Here is a 14,524-nt window from a genome sequence, read left to right as displayed (position 1 = left end):
TTTAAGCTTAAACTTGCTTAAACTGGAGCTTAAACTGGAGCTTAAACTTGCTTAAACTGGAGCTTAAACTCCACATGTGATATTCAAGCTTCCTTTATTGATTTTGTTGCTTCCTTGCCTAACCTCTTCTTCCCTGAAATCATCCAAACAACTGCATCAAAGTCTTGCAAAATTTCATGAGAAATCTTCCATTCATAGCATTCAAGTAATATAACTAAAAACTCATGAAATTTGCATCAAAATCATACTGTTTGGATGGTTCATTCTTTGTTATTCATTTAACCATTCTTGGTTACTTTAAGCTCAAGAAAATGCATAAAACAACTAAAACTAACAGAAAAATGCTAGTGAAACTAGCCTAAGATGCCTTGGCATCATTATGCTTCCTTCCTTGCTCCCTTTGATCCATGCTTAGCCTATTTCAATCCTGGAATTACTAGCAAACACATCAACGCATCTTATGGAATCAAGGAGGAATTAGAATTCATCAAAATAAGGTTTAAAAAGCATGTTTTTACACTTGAGAACAAATACGGGAGAGATTACAAAACCATGCTACTTCATAGGCTAAATGCGAGAAAAGGTCATCAAAATACTCTAAATTCAATACAAGATAAACCCTAAAAATGGGGTTTATCAACCTCCCCACACTTAAACCTTAGCATGTCCTCATGCTAAAATAAGAAGGAACTAAGGGGTATGACATTTATTAAATGCAACTAAACTACATGAACCTATCTAAATGCAACTACCTAAAGTGAATGCAAATGCTTGGTTCAAACAAATCAATTCCCAAGGAAACATGTGTAAGCACAAGAACTAGAGCAATAGGAATCAAGTCCAACCACAATTGTATTGAAACTATCAAAAGAAATTCAAGCTTGCAAGAATATAGATAATATGAGTGAACACATGTGATTAAACTTTTGAACCCTCACCAGATGTGTATCCGCTTTATTCACTCAAGTGTTTAAGGGTTAATTTACTCAATTCCCTTCTAATCATGCTTTCCAAAATTTGATTTTCTTCTAACAATCAACACCTATTCAATGCATGCATACATTCATCATGAGGTCTTTCATTTAGGTTGTAATGGGGTTAGGGTCAAGGTAGGATCATTTATGGTTAAGTGGACTAAAGTTTAGACCTTTGATTAGCATAGACATTCCCACCTAACCTATATAATGACCTATACAAGTTCAAACTATTCTAACTACCCATTCTTCACTTTTTCTTACATATTCATGCATTCTATTTCTTGATTCATAACACTTATGCATTGATTCCCTTTTATTGTGCTTCACTTCGGGGCGTTTTGTCCCCTTTGGTTGCTTTCTTTTTATTTTCTTCTTTCTTTTTCTTCTCTTCTTTTTTTCTATATTTATTTTTTTCTTTTCATTTTATTTTTCTCTTCTTTTTTTCTTTTCTTTTTATACTTTGTACAAGGACATTGATGAGCGGATAATTTATACGCTTTTTGGCATTGTTTTTAGGTAGTTTTTAGTAAGTTCAAGCTACTTTTAGGGATGTTTTCATTAGTTTTATGTTAAATTCACATTTCTGGACTTTACTATGAGTTTGTGTGTTTTTCTATAATTTCAGGTAATTTCTGGCTGAAATTGAGGGACTTGAGCAAAACTCTGAAAAAGGCTGACAAAAGGACTGCTGATGCTGTTGGAATCTGACCTCCCTGCACTCAAAATAGATTTTCTAGAGCTACAAAATTTCAAATGGCGCACTCTTAACGGCGTTAAAAAGTAGACATCCAGAGCTTTCCAGCGATATATAATAGTCCATACTTTATTCGGGAATTGATGACGTAAAGTGGCGCTCAACGCCAAGTACATGCTGCTGTCTAGAGTCAAACGCCAAAAACACGTCACAACCCGGAGTTGAACGCCAGAAACACGCTGTAACTCGGTGTTCAACTCCAATAAAAGCCTTAGCTCGTGGATAGATCAAGCTCAGCCCAAACATACACCAAGTGGGCCCCAGAAGTGGATTTATGCATCAATTACTTACTCATGTAAACCCTAGTAGCTAGTCTAGTATAAATAGGATAATTTACTATTGTATTAGACATCTTTGGTCTCAGTTTTGTTTTATTCTTCATCTTAGGAGACTATCGATCATGTTTTGGGGGCTGGCCATTCGGCCATGCCTGAACCTTTCACTTATGTATTTTCAACGGTGGAGTTTCTACACACCATAGATTAAGGGTGTGGAGCTCTGCTGTACCTCAAGTTTCAATACAATTACTATTATTTTCTATTCAATTCTCTTTTATTCTTATTCCAAGATATACGTTGCACTTCAACTTGATGAATGTGATGATCCGTGACACTCATCATCATTCTCACCTATGAACGCGCGTGACTGACAACCACTTCCATTCTACCTTAGGCCGGGTGCATATCTCTTAGATTCCCCAACAGAATCTTCATGGTATAAGCTAGATAGATGGCGGCATTCATGGGAATCCGGAAAGTCTAACCTTGTCTGTGGTATTCCGAGTAAGATTTCGGTATTGAATGACTGTGACGAGCTTCAAACTTCTGAAGGCTGGGCATTAGTGACAAACGCAAAAGAATCAAGGGATTCTATTCCAACTTGATTGAGAACCGACAGATGATTAACCGTACTGTGACAGAGCATAGGACCATTTTCACTAAGAGGATGGGATGTAGCCATTGACAACAGTGATGCCCTACATACAGCTTGCCATGGAAAGGAGTAAGAAAGATTGGATGAATGTAATAAGAAAGTAGAGATTGAAGAGGAGCACAGCATCTCCATATGCCTATCTGAAATTCTCACCATGGAATTATATGAGTAACTATTTACCATTTTATTTTCTGTTTATTATTTATTTTCGAACTTATCATAAACCATTTAATCTGCCTAACTGAGATTTACAAGGTGACCATAGCTTGCTTCATACCAACAATCTCTGTGGGATCGACCCTTACTCATGTAAGGTATTACTTGGATGACCCAGTACACTTGCTGGTTAAGTTGAACGGAGTTGTGTCCACATATAGTCAATAGCCATTAAATAAATCTCATGCAAATACAAAGAGGATCACAATTTCGTCCACCAAGTTTTTGGCGCCATTGCCGGGGATTGTTCGAGTATGGAAAACTGACGGTTCATCTTGTTGCTCAGATTAGGTAATTTTCTTTTCAAAAATCTTTTTCAAAATTTTTCTTTTCTTTTTCGTTTTTTCAAACTTTATTTTCGAAAAATATAATAAAAATACAAAAAAATCATAAAATCATAAAAATAAAAAATATTTTGTGTTTCTTGTTTGAGTCTTGAGTCAATTTTTAAGTTTGGTGTCAATTGCATGTTTTTAAAATTTATGCATTATTTTCGAAAATTTCATGCATTCATAGTGTTCTTCATGATCTTCAAGTTGTTCTTGACAAGTCTTCTTGTTTGATCTTGATGTTTTCTTGTTTTGTGTTGTTTGTTGTTTTTCATATGCATTTTTCGTTTGTTAGAGTCCATGCATTAAAGATTTCTAAGTTTGGTGTCTTGCATGTCTTCTTTGCATCAAAAATTTTTCAAAAATATGTTCTTGATGTTCATCATGATCTTCAAAGTGTTCTTGGTGTTCATCTTGACATTCATAGTGTTCTTGCATGCATTCCTTATTTTGATCCAAAAAGAAAAGAGAAAAACACAATTATGACGTTTTAATTTTAATTATTTTTCTCTCTCATAATTAAAATTTCAAAAATAAAAAAATATCTTTTCCTTATTTCCCTCCAAATTTTCGAAATTTTGGGTTGACTTGGTCAAAAATTTTTAAAATCCACTTCGAGTACAGGGAGGTCAGAATCCAACAGCATCTGCAGTCCTTTTTAGTCTCTGAATCAGATTTTTGCTCAGGTCCCTCAATTTCAGCCAGAAAATACCTGAAATCACAGAAAAACACACAAACTCATAGTAAAGCCCAGAAAAGTGAATTTTAACTAAAAACTAATAAAAATATACTAAAAATTAACTAGATCATACTAAAAACATACTAAAAACAATGCCAAAAGCGTACAAATTATCCGCTCATCAGCTGGCCTCTCGGCCATGCCTAGACCTTGTTCTTATGTATTTTCAACGGTGGAGTTTCTACACACCATAGATTAAGGTGTGGAGCTCTGCTGTACCTCGAGTATTAATGCAATTACTATTGTTCTTCTATTCAATTCCGCTTGTTCTTGTTCTAAGATATCACTTGTTCTTCAACTTGATGAATGTGATGATCCGTGACACTCATCATCATTCTCACCTATGAACATGTGACTGTCAATCACCTCCGTTCTACCTTAGATTGGGTGGATATCTCTTGGATTCTTTAACCGAAATCTTCGTGGTATAAGCTAGAATTGATGGCGGCATTCAAGAGAATCCGGAAGGTCTAAACCTTGTCTGTGGTATTCTGAGTAGGATTCAATGATTGAATGACTATGACGAGCTTCAAACTCCTGAAGGCTGGGCGTTAGTGACAGACGCAAAAGAATCACTGGATTCTATTCCAACCTGATTGAGAACCGACAGATGAATAGCCGTGCCGTGACAGGGTGCGTTGAACATTTTCACTGAGAGGATGGGAGGTAGCCATTTTCACCGTTGTTAATTGCTACCTCCCATCCTCTCAGTGAAAATGTTCAACGCGCTCTGTCACAGCACGACTAATCATCTGTCGGTTCTCAATCAGGTTGGAATAGAATCCAGTGATTCTTTTGCACCTGTCACTAACGCCCAGCCTTCAGGAGTTTGAAGCTCGTCACAGTCATTCAATCCTTGAATCCTACTCAGAATACCACTGACAAGGTTTAGACCTTCTGGATTCTCTTGAATGCCGCCATCAATTCTAGCTTATACCACGAAGATTCTGATTAAGGAATCCAAGAGATATCTACTCAATCTAAGGTAGAACGGAGGTGGTTGTCAGGCACACGTTCATAGTTGAGAATGATGATGAGTGTCACGGATCATCACATTCATCAGGTTTAAGAACAAGTGATATCTTAGAATAGAAGCAAGCATGATTGAATGAAAAACAGTAGTAATTGCATTAATCCATCAAGACACAGCAGCGCTCCTCACCCCCAACCATGGGGTTTAGAGACTCATGCCGTAGAAGATACAATGAGAAACGTGTAAAGTGTCATGAGGTACCGATACAATGTCAAAAGATCCTATTAATAGTGAACTAGTAACCTAGGGTACAGAAATGAGTAAATGACGTAAAAATCCACTTCTAGGTCCACTTAGTGTGTGCTTGGGCTGAGCATTTGAAGCTTTCATGTGTAGAGACTTTTTCTGGAGTTAAACGCTAGCTTTTATGCCAGTTTGGGCGTTTAACTCCAATTTTTATGCCAATTCCAGTGTTAAACGCTGGGAATTCTGAAGCTGATTTGCAACGCCGGTTTGGGCCATCAAATCTCGGGCAAAGTATGGACTATTATACATTGTTGGAAAGCCCAGGATGTCTACTTTCCAACGCCGTTGAGATCGCGCTAATTGGGCTTCTGTAGCTCTAAAAAATCCACTTCGAGTGCAGGGAGGTCAGAATCCAACAGCATCTGCAGTCCTTTTAAGCCTTTGCATCAGATTTTTGCTCAGGACCCTCAATTTCAGCCAGAAAATACCTGAAATCACATAAAAACACACAAACTCATAGTAAAGTCCAGAAAAGTGAATTTTAACTAAAAACTAATAAAATTATACTAAAAACTAACTAAAATATACTAAAAACATACTAAAAACAATGCCAAAAAGAGTATAAATTATTCGCTCATCAGGTTGGTGCCATACAATTAAGTTTCTTGGAGAATCTCAATATTTGACTAAGCATTGTTGTGATTGAAAAATCCAAAAATTTCAAAATTTCCTTAGTTTACCCTTTCTTTTCAATTTAAGACCAATTTCTCATGCAAAAAGGTGACTAAGTTTTAACAATTCACAAATAATTTCTAATCACAACCATAAGCTAAAGAGGAAAACATCTAGCATCCAAAATACCTAAAATCCAAAATAAGCAGTAAAAGTATCCAAAACGGACCAAAATAGTAAGAGTATCCAAAATAAACTCAAATGCATCAAATATATATAAAGGTGCGCAATTTAAGATAACTAGGAAATAGCTGAAAATGTTCACCGGTCCTCTCATGGTGCCACCGGCAACCTCCCCACACTTAAGACTAAGCATCGTCCTCGATGCTAATCTTGAGGATCAGGGGTAGGTACACCGGTAGGTGCTGACTCTGTCTGAGGCTGTGGGGCCGGCTCCTCTTGGGGCTGCTGAATCTCTGTGGCGTCAGGTACAGCTGGAGGCGCATCCTGCTGAGGTGGCTCCTCGGCATCCTCCTCCTGATGATCCTGCTCATCGGAGGCTGGAGAGTCTGAAAGCAGAGGTAACTCAGCGCCCAGGGAGATGAGTGCCTGATCCATCCGATCCAGTCGGCGCATGATCTGACACTTTTTGCGCTCCAGAAACCGAAACAGACGCTGAACCAGTAGGTAAGTCGGCTCAGGTGCTGAAGAAGGGGCTGTTGAAGAAGATGGAGCTGCTGCTGTAGAAGAGGATGGGGCTGCTGTCGAGGCTAAAGGTCCAGCTGCCCCTACAATTGCTCTAGCCCTAGATCAGCGTCTAGTCGGGGGCTTCTCGTGCACCCAGCCACCCTAAGTGTAACATCCCTCATTTTTGAAAAATCTAAATATAAATAAATTGTGATTTTACCTTATTGAGTTTAAACTTTATAATTTTAGAAATTATTTTATTAGAGATAATTAAATAGATTCGGAGATAATTTTGTTTTAAATCAAATAAGATTCTTAAGTAATTTTCTATAATGGAATATTTTGTATAATTTTAGTAATTGAAAAATTAGAAAGGATTGTATAATTTAATTCAAGTAACTTTTATTCTGAAAGGGTTACGATTTATTTTATTAATTTGATATCTTATTTTATAAATTAGTCAATTAAGAATAATTAAATTAGTTTTATTAATATTTGGAGTTTAAGTTAATCAATATTCTTATGTAATTTTTATAATTGGTTATTTCATATGTTTTGGAAATAAAATTTAGTGATGGAAGTATTATATAATTTAATTTAAGTAATTTCTATTATGAATAAATTATGGTTTATTTTATTACTTTGAGCTCTAAGAGATTTATTTATTAGGAATGATTAAATGGATTTTTATAAATACTTAAAGTTTAAGTAATTTTATTATAATTAGATATTTTGTAAATTGAAATTAAAGTTTCGGTGATAGAAAAATAATAAAAGGTTATATCATTTAATTTGAATAATTAGTATTGAGTCTAAACTATATTTTATAAAAATGTGATTAATATGCTTATTTTATAATGTAAAATTAAAAATAATTGATTGAACTTAGCAATATGTTAATAAACAATATTTTTATATATTTTTCATAGAGTATATTTAATTTTAAAATTACTCTACTCTTCAATTTTATCAAAATATCTATTCATATCTATTCATATTCTTTTATAAAATCCTAATTTCTAACCCTAATTCCCAAAATCAAACTCAGAAACCCTAATTTCCCAAATTGAGAAACCCTAACCCTAATGTTTCCCTTTCCTCAGCCACTGAACGCAGCCTCTACCCCCTTTTCTTCCTAAACACCACACACACACACAAAAGAAGAAAGAAACGCAGAGAGAGAGAGAGAGAGAGCACGAAGAGCAGAGAAAAGAGAGAGGGAAGAGCTCTTGCCCCGCCGCCGCCGTGACCGTCGCACTGCCACCGTTCAACTCCGCTCGCGCTGCCGCGCGTTCTGTCATCATCAGAGTCATCGTCGTCGTTTGTGGAGCCGCGAGGAGCTCGCCGTCGAGCTGCTTTGCAGCGCCGTCCCGTCCATAGAGCCGAGCCCGAGCCCGCTTCGTCACCGCCGTCGGGGTCTTCATCGTCGCTGGTGCGGTCGGAGCCGCCGTCGTTGGAGAGAGAGCAAGCGCGAATCTGAGAAAGGGAGAGAGAGAGAGATACGACGCAACAGAGGAGGAAAGGAGAAGTCTTCTGTCATCAACGCCACGCCTCTTCACCACCGCCGCCGCCGGAATTTCTGGTTGCCGCCATGATTAATGGTGAGTTAGTTAAACCCTAGCCATGAGAACCACCATCTTTGAACCCTTGTCACTCTGTAAATAGCTTGTATCTGCCTCTGATGTTCTTGGCTATGTTATGTTTGTTGGAGCATGTTTTAATGGAGCCACTGGCGGGGTGATGCTGCTGCCGGAACCACCGGGGGGTGTTGCTAGGAATCGCCCCTGCCCTGCTTCTGCTATACTTAGGTTCAACATCCATTGGCCTGGGTTAGCCTTTTCCCCTTATTACTGCTCCAATTGCACGCCTTATTCTGCCAATTTCTTATTAAACTGCTTGTTCTTGTTTTAATTCAACTTTGGTCTGTGCTACGTTTTAAATTACCAGAGCTGTTTCTGCCTTTCGATTCCATTGAATTCGAAATCTTCATTTCACTGCAACCATGGTCATTGTTGTGGAAGCTAATGCTACTGCTGTCCCGGTTGTGTTGAGATGTAGTGCTGCTGCTTTCTGGGCAGAAACGGTTGCGTGACTAGTAGAGGTCCAGCCAGCTGTCTCGCAGCAATTCTGCCAACGGTCTCTTGTAATTGCGACATCGAGGTAGGGGGTTTAAAACGATTTCAATTTAAGAATGCCTACAACGTTTATTGAATAACTGCAAATAGATTTAATACCTGTGAGTAGTTGATTGACTATGTGAATATTGAATTGTGGCTGAAATTGTGATTTGGAATTGTTGATTAGTGATATTGATTGATTATGTGGATTGGGAATTGTTTGATGATTAATTGTTGAGAATTCCTGAATTTTAACGGGTTATGTTGGATTTGTTGCCATTGAGTTGTTATTTGGTATATGGAAATGTTAATGAGTTTGGTTGGTGGTTGATTTGGAATTGGTTTTGAGGGGTATTGAAGGGTTGGATTTTGAATACTAAATGGTTTGCTGAAAATCAGGTTCTCTTGAAAATAAACGGCAACTTTGAAAGTGAATCAGTGACTCTATAGTGACTAAAATGATAAGAATTTAAGTGTTAAGTAAATTATATTAAGTGTAATTGTGAAAACTCAATTTTTAAGGTTTCGTATCAATTAGAGAATTAGTTATGATTTTTCAAAGTTGAATTCTAAAATCTAATTTTCTGCATAACTTCTAAACTGAGTCAGCAGCTTTGAAAAGCTATAATTAATTCTGTGTTTATCGGAATTGCGTGGAACCAAATCTGGGTTAAACTTGGGGATACAAGGAACTAAACTGGTAAATTTGAGACTTTTTCATTAAGTTTATGATTTATGGTGAATTTTTGAATTGGGGATGTCAAATCTGGTTTTTCTGCAGAACGTTTAACACAGCAGCAACTTGATTTCTCTATTGGGAATTCTGCAGTTTGAATTTTGAGATGGAACCAATTTTAAATGAAACTTTGGTCCTAATACTTTAATTTCATAAAAATTTAGAATTGTTAGAGTTGTGATTTTAAAGATTTGGATTTTCAAAGAAAGATGTATTATGCAGTAAAAGTCAAGCTTTGTTTTTCTAAGTCAGTAACTTTGAGGTTTTATAATTTTTAAATCTGGAATGATATTGAGATGCAGCCAATTGGAAATGAAAATTAAGTATGTTTATCATATGTGACGTAGATTTCAGGGCTATCCATGTTTTAATGAGTAAGTTATGGGATTTGGAAAAGATAAGTTCATTAAGTTTTAAAACAGAATTCTGCAGAAAATTAGTCAACTTCTAGATTATATAACTTCTTCATCAAAAATGATATTGACCTGAAACCAATTGGAAAAGAAACTTGGATGAGTGAAGTTGAACTGTATTAATTTTCAAAGTCATTGGATTTAACTTGAATTTTATATTGAATTTTGAATGTCACATGCTGCTGCTGTTTTTCTGGTTTTACGCACTGCAGAGCAGTCTCGGTTTTTCCTTTATTCTTAAGGCTAGAGAAACCAGAAAATTATGATCTTTAGTTTGTTAGAAAGCTTATTTCAAGACGAACGCCTGGACATAAATTTTGCGCAATTTCGAGTTCATTTGCTATATTAAAAACAAAAAAGAAGATAGGGTGTTGAGAATGCTCGAGTGATAGTTATGAGTTCATAAAATTAAAGATGAACCTTAGCATTATATGGCTGATTCAATGTTGGAATTTGCTTGTTTCTGAATTGAGTTGATATTGAAAAGGTTGAAAGGAGTTTGGTAAATTGTTTGGGACCCGTAAGGGTGGCTAAGTCCTATTTTTAAAGGAGATTATGTCCGAATTTTTATAAAAGTATAAGGACTTAATCAAAATCAATATTTAAGGTTTGTTTAATGATAATAACTTCAATGATTCTTTTAAGAAAAGATTATTTGACATATGAGATTGTTGGCAAGGGCGTGGGTCTTGTCCCGCTTGCGTATTTGCAATTATGAAAGAACAAGGAAAGAGTAAAGTACTTATTGTATGATTATCTGTTGCTTGAAGCAACCCAAGAGATATTTATTAGTTGCTTGAGGCAACCCAAGAGATGTTTTTCTTCATTTGTTGCATTAAGGCAACTCCAGATATACTTGTATGATCATCTGCTGCAGTGAGGCAGTCAGACAGATAATGGTGTGATCACCGAGAATGCTTTCCTGCGATACAGATCCATATTTTATTTCTGTAAGGCAGAGGGGTTATTTCCTGCTACAGAGTACTGTGACCACCTGTTCCATTTCTGTAGTGGCAAAGGGGTTATTTCCTATATACAGAAGGTGGTTCGGCATACATCCCTGCAGTGGCAGATGTGTTATTTTCTGCGTGCAGTGGACCCTGTGGTGGCAGAGGGGTTATTTTCTGTACACAGGGGTATAGCCAACAGGAAAGCCATATCCGGCTGGTAATGCTGGGTTACGTCGGGAGCGGGTAGAAACCGACAGATGAGCTCATTACCCGCACTAGGACAAGACATTCATCATATGCATCTATGTGACATTGTTTGGTTATGTATAATGTAATTGGTTTGCTTAAATGAATAATTCTGTTAACGGCTAATTGTTATACTTGATATACTTGCTCTTGATTGTGTTTGAACCTCATTACTTGTGTTTGTAACTGATTGACTGGATTGTGGTGAATTGGATGTTGATTGAATTGCTTAGGCCTGAGGCCGTGATTGGTTTGTGTTTGAGGTTTAATAAAGTATGAAAGATTAAGCTGGTTCAGCATAGACTTAATGAACCTATGCTTGGAACAAATTAGTCATTCATACAGTCTAGGAAACTTTTAAGAGTTTTATAAAGAAAATATGGGTCTGGCATTTTGAATAATTAACCAATACTTTTAAAGAAGGTTAATTTTCTTTTAGATGTCTCTGAGTGAAATTAACTATTTGCGCTTTATTCTTTACTTCCACGGCATTCTCGACTTCTACTGAGAACATGTGATTTGGTTCTCACCCCCAAATTTTCCACCCTTTCAGTGACACAGGTTTGAAGACACAATTTGAAGCTGCGAGCGATTAGTAGGTTTTTTTTATGGTTTTAATTGGTCTGGTAGAGTCCCCTCGCTGATTGTCCCTTGAGATTTTATATAGAGGGGTAGGTTTGGTATATTGTATTTGAGTTTTATTTGGTTTCTTTTGTATAAGAATTATTATCAATAATATTTATGTGACTATTATTATTTGTAAATGTTTGAATTATGACTTTGATGAAAAAAAAAAAAAATTTTCTGGAATTTTCTTAAAACTAAGACGCGAACTCGATACAAAGGCTCGATAATTAAGTAGTTAATACTAGAGAAGGTTATGTAATGTTCTTTCTAGTAGAAATACCCTAACTTAAGCAAGGTATTTTGCTGGAAGGGATGTTACACCAAGGAATAGTAACCTTCTTGTCATCGTCATCTGGGGGTGGTGGTACCGCATCATCATCCAACCAGGGGACCTCGGCTAATGCGGCCATACTGGTAACCAAGGTGGGAAACGGAAGTAGGCCATGAATATGTGCTCGCTACATACACTGTCGGATCAATCGAGGAAAATAAACCTCCTTACCCTCTATAACACAACCAATCAGAAGTAGCATCTCCATAGGGATCTCAGAAAAGTGAGTGGTGGGTAAGACATAGTGGGTAAATATCATCTGCCAAGTCTTGGCCTCTCTAGTCAGATGAACAAAGAGCATCTCTTTAGGCTTAGTGTTGTTTGCATCCATGACCCAATGAGCATCTGGGAAGGCAACCACGCGCTTAAGCGCCTTATAGTCAAAGGTCATGCAGTGGATAGCGACCTCAGCCTGCTGATGAGCGCAGGTGCCCTCAGTAGCAGTCTCGGTAATCATAATCTCTCTTCCCCATAGCTGTACTGAATCCAGAGTAGGACGGAAGAAGTTGCAATAAAATTCTTTGACCCATGAGACATTGATGTTTCCCAAATCCCTATCAACAAAGTCCATACCCAACTCAAGAATACGAGAGATGATAGCACGCCTCACATCATTGGGAGGGACAAGCTTCTTCTCCATATTCAATTTCTTCGTCCGATACTTGGGAAGGCGAAGCTCACAGTAAAGGTTGGGAAATTTTTCTGGCTCACTGGAGGGTAGCAACTGATTTGCCTTATCAATTTCGTTCAGTAGATTCTTAGCATAGTTTGCATAGGGGGAAGGAGTGGAGGTCTTAGAGATTTTCCTTTTTCTGGAGGTAGTGGCTATGGCCTTTCCCTTGTCTGACATCCTGAAAAGAAGGATAGGATAGAATATAAGCAATTAAGCACATAGCACAAAGCAAATAAAACATTCTCAGGATGGAAGATAGATGGCAAGCAAACATGATAAGAATGAAACTTGAAAACTTGGATAGCAAGTAAGAGCAGAAAACATATCCATAAACCAAGAATTCAATGTTCAATAAAATCAACAACTTTTACTTGGTAAGCAATAAAAGCATCATACCTTGAAAGAATGGTGAAAGAGGGGTAAGTGTAAGTAAAAGTGAAGTGGTGAAAGGAATTAGCGAGTTAGGGAATTTGGAAGTAGAGATTGATGGTATGATGAAAGATAAGCCGAATGAAGTAAAGGTTGTAACTAAGCATATAAATCATGTTCACAAAGGTTAATGCAAATTCCGGGAGTAAAAAAGAAATAGAAAGCAGCCCAAATTTGCAATAGAGATTAGAAGTGAAAATAGTTTCTTGAAAATTGGGCAGCATTTCGGCTTGAAATTGGACGTTCTCGAATAGCAATATAGCACAAACAGCATGGTTACAGTCTCATTTAATCACAGCAGCAATGGTATAGCATTCAGGCAACACAAATTGAACATAGAGCGGTCCAAAATCAGTATACAACAGACAGGTAATCAAACAGAGAATGACCACAAACGGAGCACTTATCAGGCCTAGAATCCTCTAACCACAACCTAGCTACCTAACAGCAGTTATTTCTAACTAACCTAACATGCAAAATTCAAATTCTAACTAACTAACATTAAGCAGTAGCTAACAGTAATGAAAATTAATAAACACAGAGTTGAAGCATGGAACCTGGGAGCAGAGTGAAAGAAATGGAAATGGAACTGGGAAGTAGGGGCGGCAGAGAAATGAGCCGGGCGCAGGACGCCGCCGCGGAGGGTGGCGGTTACAACGGTGGTGGGCTGTTGAAAGGAGAGAGGGGACGGAGATGGTGAAAGGGGGAGAAGAAGAGATGTGTGCTACTGCAAAGTAGTTCTCGCATATTAGGGTTATCCATTTCTTGAATTGATGCGGGCGCGCACTGTGCGCGTCCGCTTACATTGATGAGATTGGAGACCTACGCGTGCACATACGGTGCGCGGACGTGTACAAGGAGTTGGGCTGGAGGCTTAGAGTGGGCTTAGTACGTGCCCAACTCTTTGGACGAAAGCTGGGATGGTGGCATCAGCCAGTGGACGCGCACGCGGCATGTGCGCTTCCGCATACATTGGCAGTTATCTTAAAGCGTGCAAGCGCGATGCGTGCGCTCGCGTCCTTTCCTCCTTTTGTAGATGGGTGCGCACGCGGCAAGTGCGCGTCTGCGTGAGGTGAGTTGGGCTGGGGGCTTAAAGTTGGCCCAGATCCAGCGCAACTCTTTGGATATTGGCTCAGAAGTTGCAGCAGCAGATCGACGCAGACGCGGCAGGTGTGCATCCGCGTGCATTTCCTTATAGCTGTATGGACGGGCACGCACGTAGTGCGCGTCAGCGTGTAATGAGTTAGGCTCGAGGCACAACTTTTGCCTAGGAGAGGCCCAACTATCTGGAATATGGGTAATGATGCACCTACTCAGGGACGTGTGCGCGTACATCGTGCGCGCGCGTCCACCCCTTTTTTTTATTGCCCTTTAAGCAGAAAAATTGTGCTCAGGTGCTCCCTATACTGCTCACAACTCTTTATTTAATCAACCATCATACAATTCACAAAAAAATGCAATTTAATTTTATTCATC

General features: G+C 38.0%; 1 long non-coding RNA gene across 2 annotated transcripts; it reads left to right on the top strand.

Annotated features, from left to right (window-relative positions):
• Nucleotides 1–7,560: 7,560 nt before the first annotated feature.
• LOC114924312 (uncharacterized) lies at nucleotides 7,561–11,752 on the top strand. 2 transcript variants are annotated; one of them, XR_003811385.2, is made up of 4 exons: nucleotides 7,561–8,127; nucleotides 8,238–8,355; nucleotides 8,474–8,686; nucleotides 11,542–11,752. It is a non-coding gene; the product is annotated as an uncharacterized lncRNA (long non-coding RNA). The 2 variants fall into 2 exon arrangements; XR_003811384.2 differs by lacking the exon at nucleotides 7,561–8,127 and having other exon boundaries at nucleotides 8,173–8,355.
• Nucleotides 11,753–14,524: the final 2,772 nt, after the last annotated feature.

This window comes from Arachis hypogaea, chromosome 8 (genome assembly GCF_003086295.3).
Source record: "Arachis hypogaea cultivar Tifrunner chromosome 8, arahy.Tifrunner.gnm2.J5K5, whole genome shotgun sequence".
Lineage (NCBI taxonomy): Eukaryota > Viridiplantae > Streptophyta > Magnoliopsida > Fabales > Fabaceae > Arachis > Arachis hypogaea.
This window is presented reverse-complemented; position numbering and strand designations above follow the sequence as displayed.